Below are 12,830 nucleotides of genomic sequence, written 5' to 3' on the forward strand. Positions count from 1 at the left end.
GAACTGTCCCCCTCCACCCTGCCTTCTTTTGATTCTTACAGCGAATAATTTATATCATTCTCTACATGTTTCACAGTCCTCTCCTCTGGCATGAGAGAAATCTATTTTGATTTCTATTTAAATATATTGCTGTTCCAACCAAATCAAAAACTACCTGAGTACAGCATTATTTATGCTATGTATCACATACTCAAGCAACAATTATTAGATGTCTACTGTGAACCAGACCCTGGGCCAGGCACCAGGAATATAAAGATGAATGTGACAAAACACCTTTCCTCTGTCGCCCAGGGGGAGTGACAGATAAAGATTTTGATGTGATGTCACAGAGCAACCTAGAGTTCTAAACAATGTGATCTGAGAGCACATGACAGGGAGTTCATCTATATCCACCTGGGGAGGTCATGAAAAGACTCAAGAACAGTGATTTGTAAACCAGGGATCAGTGTACCCACAGGAGTTCATTCAATGGCTATGTTGTGGATGGACCTTTCTGCCTGATGCAGAGGCCAGAGATAATAGCTGTTCTTGCCACAAGATAAGATGTGTAGGAGAAACCTGGAGGTATACGGTTGGAGACTGATAACAGGTTACTCTGAAAAGTACCATTCGTGGCCAGTTTGTACTTACTTGACTGCCTGGCTAACTGAGGCCTAGGATGATTCAACCAGGGTGTTGAGAACAGGAGATGTGGCTGCCTGGGATAGCTTGTAAATCCTTTCATGCTTGGCCTTTTCAATGGGACTTTTGCTGCTCTTCCCATCAAGGGGTGGGTATGTTTCTCCATTATCTGAATCTGGGCGTGGCCATATAACTAGCTCTGGCAAGTGGGTCATTAGCAAATGTGATGCAAGCAGAAGCTTGAAAATCGCTTGCACGTTGCAGTTTACATCTGTTGCTGTTCTCTGGGAACTCTTCCATCACCGTGTGAACAAGCCCAGGCTAGCCTTCTGGAGGATGAGAGACCTAATGGATGGAGGTTCTGCCCCAGACATTCCTAAATCAATCGGCCTCAGCAAAGCTGATCTAGGTAAGAAGTGCTGATAAAACTCACAGGATACTGAGAAGTTATCAATGTTTATTGCTTTAAATCACTAAGTTGTAGAGTGGTTTGTTACACAGCAAAAGCTAACTTATACACTGCCCTACTTACTCTCTTCCTCACAATCCTAATTAGGATAGTAGACATCAGATAGGAATCATTCACTTGGATTCTGTCCTTGGACTTTGGGGAGGTAAGTCACTGAATCCTTACGACTAAAAGAAAACAAATCTTCTAAATTTGGATGCCACACTGCTTATACTTTGGTTCTAGAATTCCAATACTCTTATAAGTTGTGAGTGAGTACAAGGACTCTGCTGGACTATTTACCAGCTCTCTTGCCTCCCTAACCACACTTTTTCTGGTGATGCTGAGTTTGATGAAGTTTCAGACATGAAACAGCAAAGGACCTCACCTCATGTTCTAGCTATGAGGAGGATGGAGCCTTGCTCCCCTCTCCAATCTTTATTGAAAAATTGTGAAGTAATATTAAGGGGCTGATTTTTTCCACCTTAAGGGGAAAAATTCTGGGTTGTTATCAGTCCATAAGCCTATATTGCACTGGCTATTCTACAAAAATAAACTAACATTCTCTTACTTATGATTCCATCTGAGTAAAGCTTAGAAATTCCTGCTTTGTTTTCAACATAGGTAAGTTCATTTGTTACTTTCATTAATTAATTTGAAATATTTTGGGAAAGAATTGAAAGGGGTTTCACAACAAATAATTCCCCTGGACGGAAAAGCGAGGAACTCAGCTATGGGATGAAAAGAGTGTGAAGCTTATCATTGTCCACTCCACATCCCACCTTCTGAGACATGAGAAGAGATAAAAATGAAAGATGGTAGTTTATGACAGTTAAAACTTTCCTTTTTTTTTTTTTTTGGCTTTTATTTATCTATTTGTCAGAGAGATAGAGAGAGAGAGTCTGGGGAGCAACAGACAGAGAGAGAAGCAGGCTCTGTGCTGAGCAAGGAGCCTGTTGGAATGCTAGATCCCAGGACCCTGGGATCATGACCTGAGCCGAAGGCAGATGCTTCACCACCCAGGCATCCAAACAGTTGAAACTTTTTTTATAATAAAATGGACTTGAGGCAAAAATAAAGATATTTCTTAAATTTGCCTAAATACAGAGGGTAAAGACAGTGAGGGCTAAGAGAGGGACATAATCTGCATAGCTCAGGGTATGGGACTTCTGGGTGGACCAGTGTGAATCCAATTTACGTGAGAGCAAAGAATACCTAGATTAAGGCTCTCAGGAAGAGAGAGAGGAAGGACTGGTGTTTTAGGATTCACCCTCACTCTAGCATTCTTTTCCCCAACTTCACACAGGGAAGGCCATTCATAACTCCAAACTTCAAATGTCACCTCTTTTAGAAGACTTCCTGACCAGAAGAGAATTCATAATTAATTTGTGCTTCTATTTTTGTGCCGATCAGCCTACTTTATAATGTACATTCTCACCTATATACTTATTTGGCTAAACAGGATGTTCCAGATTGCAAAAGATGATTGGGGTGGGGGACGAACAGAGAGTGCATCTAGCAAAGCAACTGTCATACAAGAAATACAAAATGAATATTTGTTCAAATAATGAAATGAGACATCAATTAATAAAGAGGGGTGTTTTTAAATAAGTGGGTAGAAAAGATACAGATGTAGTGAAAAGAAGGGCCATCTGTATCCCAATGTTCATAGCGGCACTGGCCACGGTCGCCAAACTATGGAAAGAACCAAGATGCCCTTCAACAGACGAATGGATAAGGAAGATGTAGTCCATATACACTATGGAGTATTATGCCTCTATCAGAAAGGACGAATACCCAACCTTTATATCAACATGGACGGGACTGGAAGAGATTATGCTGAGTGAAATAAGTCAAGCAGAGAGAGTCAATTATCATATGGTTTCACTTATTTGTGGAGCATAAGAAATAACGCGGAGGACATGGGGAGGAGAGGAGAAGGAAATTGAGGGAAATTGTAGGGGGAGATGAACCATGAGAGACTAAGGACTCTGAAAAACAATCTGAGAGTTTTGAAGGAGCGGAGGGGTGGGAGGTTGGGGGAGCCTGGTGGTGGGTATTACGGAGGGCACATATTGTGTGGAGCACTGGGTGTGGTGCATAAAAAATGAATTCTGTTACACTGAAAAGAAATTAAATTTTTAAAAAAGTGGGTAGAGCCACTCAAATATTCTTTGGAACAGATACTAGGAACTTGTTCCAAGTTTCTCAGTAGATGGAATAAACAGAAGTTACCCAATAATGTAAGACCTTGCTTTTCAAACCTTGGTCCATGAACCAGTGTCATCAGCAGGATCTAGGAGTTTGTTGCAAATGCATAATCACAGTTTCCACTCCAGATCTGTTAAACCAGAATCTTGATTTAAACAAGATCCTCAAGAGATTCAAATGAACATTAACAGGTAAGAATGATAATCTAAGATAGTGGCTTTCATAGTTGGCACTAGATTGGAATCACCTGGACAATTTTCTTTCTTTTTTAAAATTTTATCTCCAGTATAGTTTCCAGTGTATAACAGAATGACTCAAAAATTATATACACTACTTAGTGTTCATCATGATAAGTGTACTATCTATTTATTTATTTATTTATTTATTTGAGAGAGAGAAAGCACAAGCAGGAGGGACAGAGGGAGAAGGAGAGAGAATCTGAAGCAGACTCCATGCTGAGGATGGATCCCAATGTAGGTCTTGATCTCATGACCCTGAGGTCCTGACCTGAGCCAAAACCAAGAGTCAGACATTTAACCAACTGAGCCACCCAGGTGCCCCATAATAACTGTTCTCTTAATCCCCTTCGCCTACTTCACGCATTCTCCCACCAATTTGTTCTCTATAGTTAGGAGCCTGTCTTTTGATTTATTGTTAAGTTTTTTGTTTCTTACAAGGAATTCCACATATGAGAGAATTCATACAGTATTTGCTTTCTCTGACTGAATTATTTCAGTTAGCATTATACTCTCTAGATTCATCTATGTTGCTATTTGCTGAACATGGCAAGATGTCATTTGTATTGATGACTGAGTAATATTCTGTTGTATATAGTCCATATCTTCTATATCCATTCATCCATCAATGGACACTTGGGCTACTTCCATTATTTGGCTATTGTAAATAATATTTCAATAAATAAACCCAGGGGTGCATCTGTCTTTTTGAATTAGTATTTTTTACTCTTTGGACAAATATCCAGTAGAGGAATTACAGGATCCTGCTCACCTAGAAGGTTTTATGCACTACTATTTTCTAGGTCCCATCTCTAGAGATTCTAATTTGAATAATCCAGACTTCTCTCTGATCAAGATGAGGTAATAGAGACCTAAAATGCCTTAAATGGCAGAACAAAAACAGCATATGTGAAATGGTGACTTTCAGACTATATTAGTTATGTCTGACTGAATAGATACCCCCAAATCTGCCAGCTTAATAAAACCACACATTTATTACCCCACAGTTTTAGTGTTTCAGGAATCCAGTGTTTCAGGAATCCAGACATGGCTTAACTATCACCAAATTACCACAGATTACTAATATCAAGAATGAGTCTGTAGCTCAGGGTCTTTCCTGAGGCTGCACCTGAGGAGTCAGACAGTGCTGTGGTATCATCTGAATGCTGGACTGAAGAAGGATCTACTGCTAAGCTCACCCGAGTTGTTGGCAGGATTCAGTTCCTTGTGGACAGCTGGACATAGGGCCTTCATTACTCTCTGGCTGTTGGCCAGAGGCTACCCTCAGTACTTTGCCATTGAAACCACTCCAACATGACAGCTTGCTTCATCAAAGCAAGCAAGCAAGAGTCTGCAAGCTAGAAGAAAGTCACAGTTTTCTGTAACTTTCTGTAGTCAGAGGAATGGCATCCTACTATACTTGCCATATCCTTTGATGGGTCACTAGATCTCACCCATACTCAAGAAAAGAGGGATACATGAAATATGAATACCAGAAGGCAGAGATCACTGAAGGCCAGCCCAGACACTGCCTACCATACAGGCATTCAATAACAGTTATCAAGGGACTGTAATTTCTAACAGAAAGGAAATAAAGAGGGTCAGTTGAACAACTGTTTAGCTTACTACCAGGAAACAGGTCCAAGCTACGATGCTTGAAAGCGGAAATCAAACAGAGTCCAGTGCACTCTGCAAGGTGAAGATACAGAGAGAATAGTTCAGGATGTTAAGGCAGCAAGAATGTATGAGACAGAGTACATATGTACAAAGAAAAGGCTCAGAAAATTTACTGAGGGGTCGCTTGGAGTCTTTGCCTGAATACTAATTTGTGCATGTCTGAGCAGAAACTACATGAATCCAGGAAAATTACCATCAGAAATATACTAAAAGCTTCTCTGGACTTGCTCTAATTAAATTTAAAAGCAAAGGAAATCTCTAACATTCTAAACTAGTTCCAGGTAGATTACTCAGGTGCCAGAACAAAATCTAACTCTATTTGAAGGAATATGACAAAATCCAGCGATCAATAATGTAAAATTCACAACACCTGTCATCCAATAACAAATGAGCAAGCATGCAAAGAAGTAAGAAAATAAGACCTAAAACCAGGACAGAATTGAATTAATAGAAACAGACCCAGAAATGACAGAGAGTGGAAGTAGCAAACAGTATCTTAAAAAACAAAACAAAACAAAACTGGAACACCTATTATAAATATTCTCCATGCATTTAAGAAGGTAAAAGAAAACATGACCATGATGTGGGAAAAAATGGAAGATAGAGAAAGACCCAAAGACTCAAGGAAAGAAAACATGAAATGAAAAATAGATTGTGTAAATTAAGACTAGACACTGAAGAGGAAAGTTCATTATTATCAAGGCACAATAATAAAATATCCAAAATGAAACAAAACAACTGGAAAAACATGAAAAGTGCAGCCATGACCTGGGACACAGTGTCAAGTGGGCTAATTTCTATGCAATTATAATCTCAGAAAGAAGGAGGGAGGGAATAATTTTTTTTTAAGAATTTTTTAAAAAAATTTTATTTCTTTCCAGCATAACAGTATTGTTTTTGCACCACACCCAGTGCTCCACGCAATATGTGCCCTCCCTAATACCCACTACCTGGTTCCCCGAACCTCCCACCCCCCGCCCCTTCAAAACCCACAGATTGTTTTTCAGAGTCCATAGTCTCTCATGGCTCACCTCCCCTTCCAATTTCCCCCAACTCCTTTCTCCTCTCTAACTCGCCTTGTCCTCCATGCTCTTTGTTATGCTCCACAAATAAGTGAAACCATATGATAATTGACTCTCTCTGCTTGACTTATTTCACTCAGCATAATCTCTTCCAGTCCCGTCCATGTTGCTACAAAAGTTGGGTATTCATTCTTTCTGATGGAGGCATAATACTCCATAGTGTATATGGATCACATCTTCCTTATCCATTCGTCCATTGAAGGGCATCTTGGTTCTTTCCACAGTTTGGCGACCGTGGCCATTGCTGCTATGAACATTGGGGTACAGATGGCCCTTCTTTTCACTACATCTGTATCTTTGGGGTAAATACCCAGTAGTATAATTGTAGGGTCATAGGGAAGCTCTATTTTTAATTTCTTGAGGAATCTCCACACTGTTCTCCGAAGTGGCTGTAACAACTTGCATTCCCACCAACCGTGTAAGAGGGTTCCCCTTTCTCCACATCCTCCCCAACACATGTTTCCTGTTTTGCTAATTTTGGCCATCCTAACTGGTATAAGGTGGTATCTCAATGTGGTTTTAATTTGAATCTCCCTGATGGCTAGTGATAATGAACCACATCAGGGAGGGAACAATTTTTAAAGAAATAATGGTCAAAATTTTCCAAATTTGATGACTTCTATAAACTCACAGATTCAGGAACTCAAATGAATTAGGGCAGAATAAGCATGAAAAAAGAGGTACATTATAATTAAGCTATTAAAGCCAGTGATAAAGAAAAAAATTTTTAAAGCAGGGGGAAAAGATACTGTATGTAAAAAGGAATAACGATAAGAATTTTAGCAAGCTTCTCCACAGTCTATGCAAATCAGAAGACAATGGAAAGTCATCTTTAAAGTATGAAAGGAAAAAAGCAGCGATCTAAAATTTTTTAACCATAAAAAACTTCCAAACTTGAGGGCAAACTAAAGATATTTCAGACAAACAATGCTCCCTGCCAGCCAACATGAATTATAAGCAATGCAACAGGAAGTTCTTTAGGCAGAAGGAAAATGATAGCAGATGGAAATGCATAAAGGAATAAAGAGAGCCAGAAATGGTAAATATGTCGATAAAAAGACATTTTTCTCTTTCAAAAAAAATTTTTTTAAGTAATTGTTTAACATAAAAATATCAATATATTCTGAAAATGTAAATTATACATACAAGGAAGAAAAAATTATAATAATATCACAAAAGACAAGAAACCAGGAATTAGGCTACCCATTGTAAAGATTTTATACCATATGCTGATCTAAGTGTAACCTGTGAGGAGAGATCTCTTCCTCATTCTGTTCTCTCACAGTAGGAGAATGATATAAGAATGGTGACTGCAGTCAATGGATTTGAGCCTCACAGAACCCAGAAGAGAAGGGAAGTTGGTGGGGCCCCAGACCTCAGTAATGAGGGAGGTGGTGACAATTAGGGTGAAAGACGCTACTATTGGTGTCTGTATCTTGCTTTTTCCCTAGAGCAATAGGTTTCTCACAATTAAAAAAAAAAATCATTATTTTTGTCACATACCCATGAGAACTGCCTTAACTTTTGTTTATGAAAAACACCCGAAAAAAAAAAATCAGAGGAACCAAGGGATGAAAATGAAGGACAGACAAATCTGCATTCATTAATTGAACCCAATATTAATTTTACTTAATGGTAAACCAAGCCAATTTGTATAAATCTAAAAGCTTCTTTGAATTCATATATTTAAAAAAAAAAAAAACTATTAAAAAGAGAACCCCGCAACCTCACCACGTTTCTCAAACCAGATGATGTGTGGCTGTCCTGCTTTACCACTGCATGGGATAGAGACGGAGCACAACAAGGCTGATGGCCCAGCAACCACAGGATTAGGAATCTTCACTCTTGAGGGCCCACAGGAGGAGGACGCATCTGTCAGGACACAGGGATTCACAGTCTGGGTCTGCACTTTAAAAAAAAGCCTGGAAAAAAGGGTCTAGAGGACAGTTACGAGCAAATTAAGGAGACTGAAATTAGGATCTATGAGGAATGCTTTATAAAGGGTCGGAGGTAATTCTGCATGAAAAAGAAAAAGAGTGACTAGCTGTCTTCAAATAAATTAAGAGTAATTACCAATAGATAATTAACAGTACAGCTCATTCCCATTATATGAGATAGAAACAAGCCGGAATGAGTTTAAATTGCAACAGTGAAGTTTGAGCATGGAGGGAAGAACTTATTGACCAGAAGGGTGAGTAAGCATGCAGAAAAATCTAAAATAGTTTTCTTAAAAATATTAAGTTCTTAATAATTAAGAATTAATTATTAATTAATAATATATTAAGTTCTTAATATATTCTTAAAATATTTTAAGTGAAGCTCTGTCTTCCTAACACATTTGGTAATAGTGAAAATTTCATCCAGCTAATCCTTTAAAGTCATGTGCATGAAACAGCTGTAAGGTAAGTGATTCATTAATGAATTAATTGAACTCAGTAAACGTTTTGCAGCTTTGGGGAAATTTTACCCAAATAAAGAAAAGCATAGAAGTCCTATTGTCTGATCTTGTTCTGAAGTAATTTATATTATAAAATTAGAGTAACAATGTCCATCTGACGGTGGACTCATTCTTATGGTCTCAGACAGCAGACAGAACTCTGCCTAATTTCACAGGTCCTTATGGTGAGAATACAGAGATTTACCCAAATTACTCAACGCCTTGACTCCTCAGTGAATCACTGCTTTCTACCACCTACAAAACAAGTTGCCTGAGCCTAAACTAAGATTTAGGACAGGTGAAAATGAAAATGAAGTTGGAGGATTGTGATTACATGCATGAACTGTTTTTCCAGAAAGCTAGTCACCAAATGATTAAGGCAGTGGTTCTTCAGGTGTGTTTTCCATACTAGGATGAGCCTCCCCTGGGAACCTGCTGGAAATGCAAATTCTTGGGTCCCACCCAAGGCCTACTAAATTTGCAGGTGGAGCCCAGCATCTTGGGTTTTAATAACCCCTCCTGGTGATTCTGATACACACTAAGATTTGATAACCTTTGGCTTAAAGGAATGATTTGTAATTATTCCCAGCTGAGCCCAACCTAAGTTTCAACATCTGGCGACTGGTGTTAACTTGTAAAACTTATGGGTCTCTAGCTTCATGAACTGAAATGTACAGGAGTTTCAAGTTTCCTACATGAAGGAGACACAGATGGAAGATGTCTTGCCTGGATTGTAGGCGGGGTACTTATTCAATATCTATTAACTGGGAAAAAAAAAAAAAAGAAAAAAGAAAAAGCAGAAGCTTTGCATATAATAGAATGCACAAGTATTTGTTGATTATTTAATTCAGTCTAGTCCTTCTGTCTAATCAACTGGTTTGGATCCCCAAAGGAGTGTGGGGAGGGCTAGAAGCTGAACGATCTATGTTCATCAAAACAAAACAAAACAAAATGAAAGCTGTCTTGGAACTTGGATCATCAGCCACTGCCTCAAGGCCCAGGTAGAAAAGTAAAGGTCAGCCCTGTTCCACACTGGCGCCTAGACATTTCTAAGGACACGAAGCAGCTCCCAGGAGACCTGCTTGTCCAAGAAGGCAGCAGCAGTAGAAATCATGGGAAGGACACAGACCTAGCAAGGGGCAGACAGGGCTGCTGACATTCGAATATCAATATGACTGTATCTCTATCCACAGACGGAGGAGGTCCCGATTGGGAATGAGGGCCCAAATATAATATCTAAAGCAAAATTAAACTCAGCTAGGAAAAATGAAAAAAAGCTTGTGACCCAGGTTCCCTTCAGGGTGTTAGAGAGCAATTTAAAGCCTTGGCAAGCTTGGTCTAGGTGCTTTCAGATTCAAAGCAGTGCAGTGATTGTCAGGCTCAATAGCTAGCTATCTGTTGATGTCAATGGTCTGGGAATTATACACCACTAGAAAAATCAATTCCTATAAAGCTTTTTAAATGGGGAAAACCACAGGAGCTTCTGTATGAACGGTAGAACAGAGAACACTGAAGCTCAGAGACCTCAGGTCTATCTTGAACTGGTGGTCAACATGTATGTATTGCTTCTAAACTGTGGCGGCCACTAATTCATACTAAAAATATTTATGGGATACCTACCATGCATCAGGAATGGTGCTAGCCACTGGGAATCATTGGAATCAGGGAGACTATGGTCAGGTACTCTAGAACTGCTCTGTTCAATATGGCGGCCCCTAGCCACATGTGGTTATTGAAATTCAATTCCTTAGTCCCATGCACCACATTCCAAGTATTCAGTGTGGCTAATGACTACCGTTTTGGTCAGCACAGATACAAGATACAAAGTAACAGAGGGGGAGCTTCCTACTGTCTGTCCTCCCAAGCCTCAGTGCTGGGGTTTTCCTTTCCCACTTCCAACTCCCCCAGGGTATCAAAGCCCTCTTTGAGGGTTGGTGCTGCTACGTGCATCCTGCACCACAGTATTGGCAGAAGGTATCTGTGTGGATCATTTTAACCTGGTCTCAGAAGAATCTTAAGGCAGATGCAGGCCTCCTTTTGCCGAGTAGACCACAGGCAATATGGCACACACTCTCCAATTCCACTGTTATGGTATAAATTCTGGCTATTGTATAAAGCCTGCCCCTTTTGATTCTCAGAAAAAAAAAAATCTATTGCAGAAGTTAAAAAGAAACCTGGAACATTAACAGTCTCTTGCTTTTTCTCTTGCTCCTATTCTTCTCTCTACAGCAATGAGGGAGGAAAATCACTTGCAAGGACAAGAGGAAAACAAAAGCACAAAGATTAATATTTCAAGATATTATCTTGCCACATCAAAACAGTAGAAAACATGACTCTTGCCTCCAAGCTGCCTATATAACTGGAAAAACATGAAAAATGGGGAAACTCATGAAAAGTTAATAACCATAAAGAGGAGAGTAACAATATTAAACAGAAATGACAGAGGTGGGGTGCCTGGGTGGCTCAGTGGATTAAAGGTCATGGTCTCAGGAATCGAGCCCCACATAGCAGTTTTCCCCTTCTCTCTCTCTGCCTGCTTCTCTGCCTACTTGTGATTTCTGTCTGTAAAATATTTAAAAAAAAAAAAAAAAAAAAAAAGAAATGACAGAGGTGTCACTCGATCTACATGATGAACCCTCGAGGGCTTATAGACCCTAAGAATGACTTTTCACAGAAGGGTGAGTTCTGAGCTGCACAGATTTAGATGGGCAGAAGGGAGAAGAGGTGGAATTTCAAGTGGAGAAACGTAATAAGCAGAAGTGTGAATGTGGAGTTGTTTTGGGGCAAAAGGAATCTAAGAGTTTGACTGTCATGCTGCATGTGGGGACTGAAATAAGCCTGCAAGGGGAGCCTGAGAGACTACTGCAGGAAACCCTGAATGCAGGGCTCAAGTGTTTGGTCACATCTCACAGAGGGATGAGAATGTCCTTGAACTGTGTGCATAGGGAAGGTATACAGCGAGAGCAGCACAATGACAATGAAACACTGAACCCTAGCAGCAGCATTTGGCTATCTGGAAATACTGAAGCTGAGGCAGGCAGGAGACAGGAGGGCGGGGAGGAGGCTACTATAGGGGTGTGGGCATGAAGTGACCTAGGCCTAGAAGAGGGTGGGTGACAGAGGAATGAAAAAGAATCAATGAGCATGAGTAGCATGCTGAAGTGAAAATCAACAAGGCTTTGATTCTTTGGAGCTGAGGGAGAAAGAAAAGTCAAATATACTATTAACTTGGGCAAATTACTTAGCATCTATAAAATAGTGATAATAGCTGTGTTTTACAGGTTTGCCCTGTGAATTAATAAAAAGACCTCTGTCAAATACAAGAAGTCACTGGCATACAGATGCAATTTAAATCCGTTATTTGAAACTGAGACGGCCCAGAGCTGCCCTCCTCATTCCAGCAGCCAGGGCCGCAGGGAAGGAGATCCAGCTGGAAGGGCAAGACTGACATATCCTCTTTTCTTGAAGGTCTGGGAGACATTATACTCTCAGGTGAGGACCACTGGACTGTAACAGAACTTTCCAGAATATACTGGGGCCCTGTGCTCTATTTTCAACACATGCCACATTTCAGGTCTCTAGAAGGTATCTGAGGTCCCTCCCACAACAAATAAAGGATCACAGCTCAAAACCCTGATGTGCTTGTGTCTTTTTTTTTTTAACATTTATTTATTTGAGAAAGGGGGAGAGAGCAAGAAGAGGTGCAAAGGGAGAGAATCTCAAGCAGTCTACCCACTGAGTATAGAGCCTGATGTGGGGCTCCATCTCACAACTCTTAGTCATGACCTGAGCAGAGACCAAGAGTTGGACGCTCAACTGACAGAGCCATCCAGGCATTCCTGCTTGTGTCTTTAACTGTCTCAAACATCTAGTCTCATTGTTTAAGCCACCTTGCCAGCTGCTTTCCCTGTCTCTAATCATTTCTAGTAAAATACTGTCTATGTCTCTACCTGGTCCACAAAACCTTGTTTAACATGCAATATTGTTGCATATGCCTTAGATTTACAACAGAAATAGTAAAAGTTGCTGCTACCATGCTTGTTCTCATTTTTTTTAAGTAAGAGAAAAGGAAGAAAAGAGAAAGGAGAAAAGGAAAAATGAGTAGGAAATTATTCTAT

The 12,830-nt window shown here is 39.9% G+C and overlaps 1 long non-coding RNA gene across 1 annotated transcript; it reads left to right on the plus strand.

Annotated features, from left to right (window-relative positions):
* Positions 1-364: 364 nt before the first annotated feature.
* Positions 365-12,341, plus strand: LOC101686787. The gene is made up of 4 exons (XR_006605432.1): positions 365-1,030; positions 10,942-11,157; positions 11,323-11,390; positions 11,994-12,341. It is a non-coding gene; the product is annotated as an uncharacterized LOC101686787 (long non-coding RNA).
* The last annotated feature ends 489 nt before the right edge of the window (positions 12,342-12,830 follow it).

Source organism: Mustela putorius, unplaced genomic scaffold, assembly GCF_011764305.1.
Source record: "Mustela putorius furo isolate JIRA1106 unplaced genomic scaffold, ASM1176430v1.1 tig00000145_pilon_pilon_pilon, whole genome shotgun sequence".
Classification (NCBI taxonomy): Eukaryota; Metazoa; Chordata; class Mammalia; order Carnivora; family Mustelidae; genus Mustela; species Mustela putorius.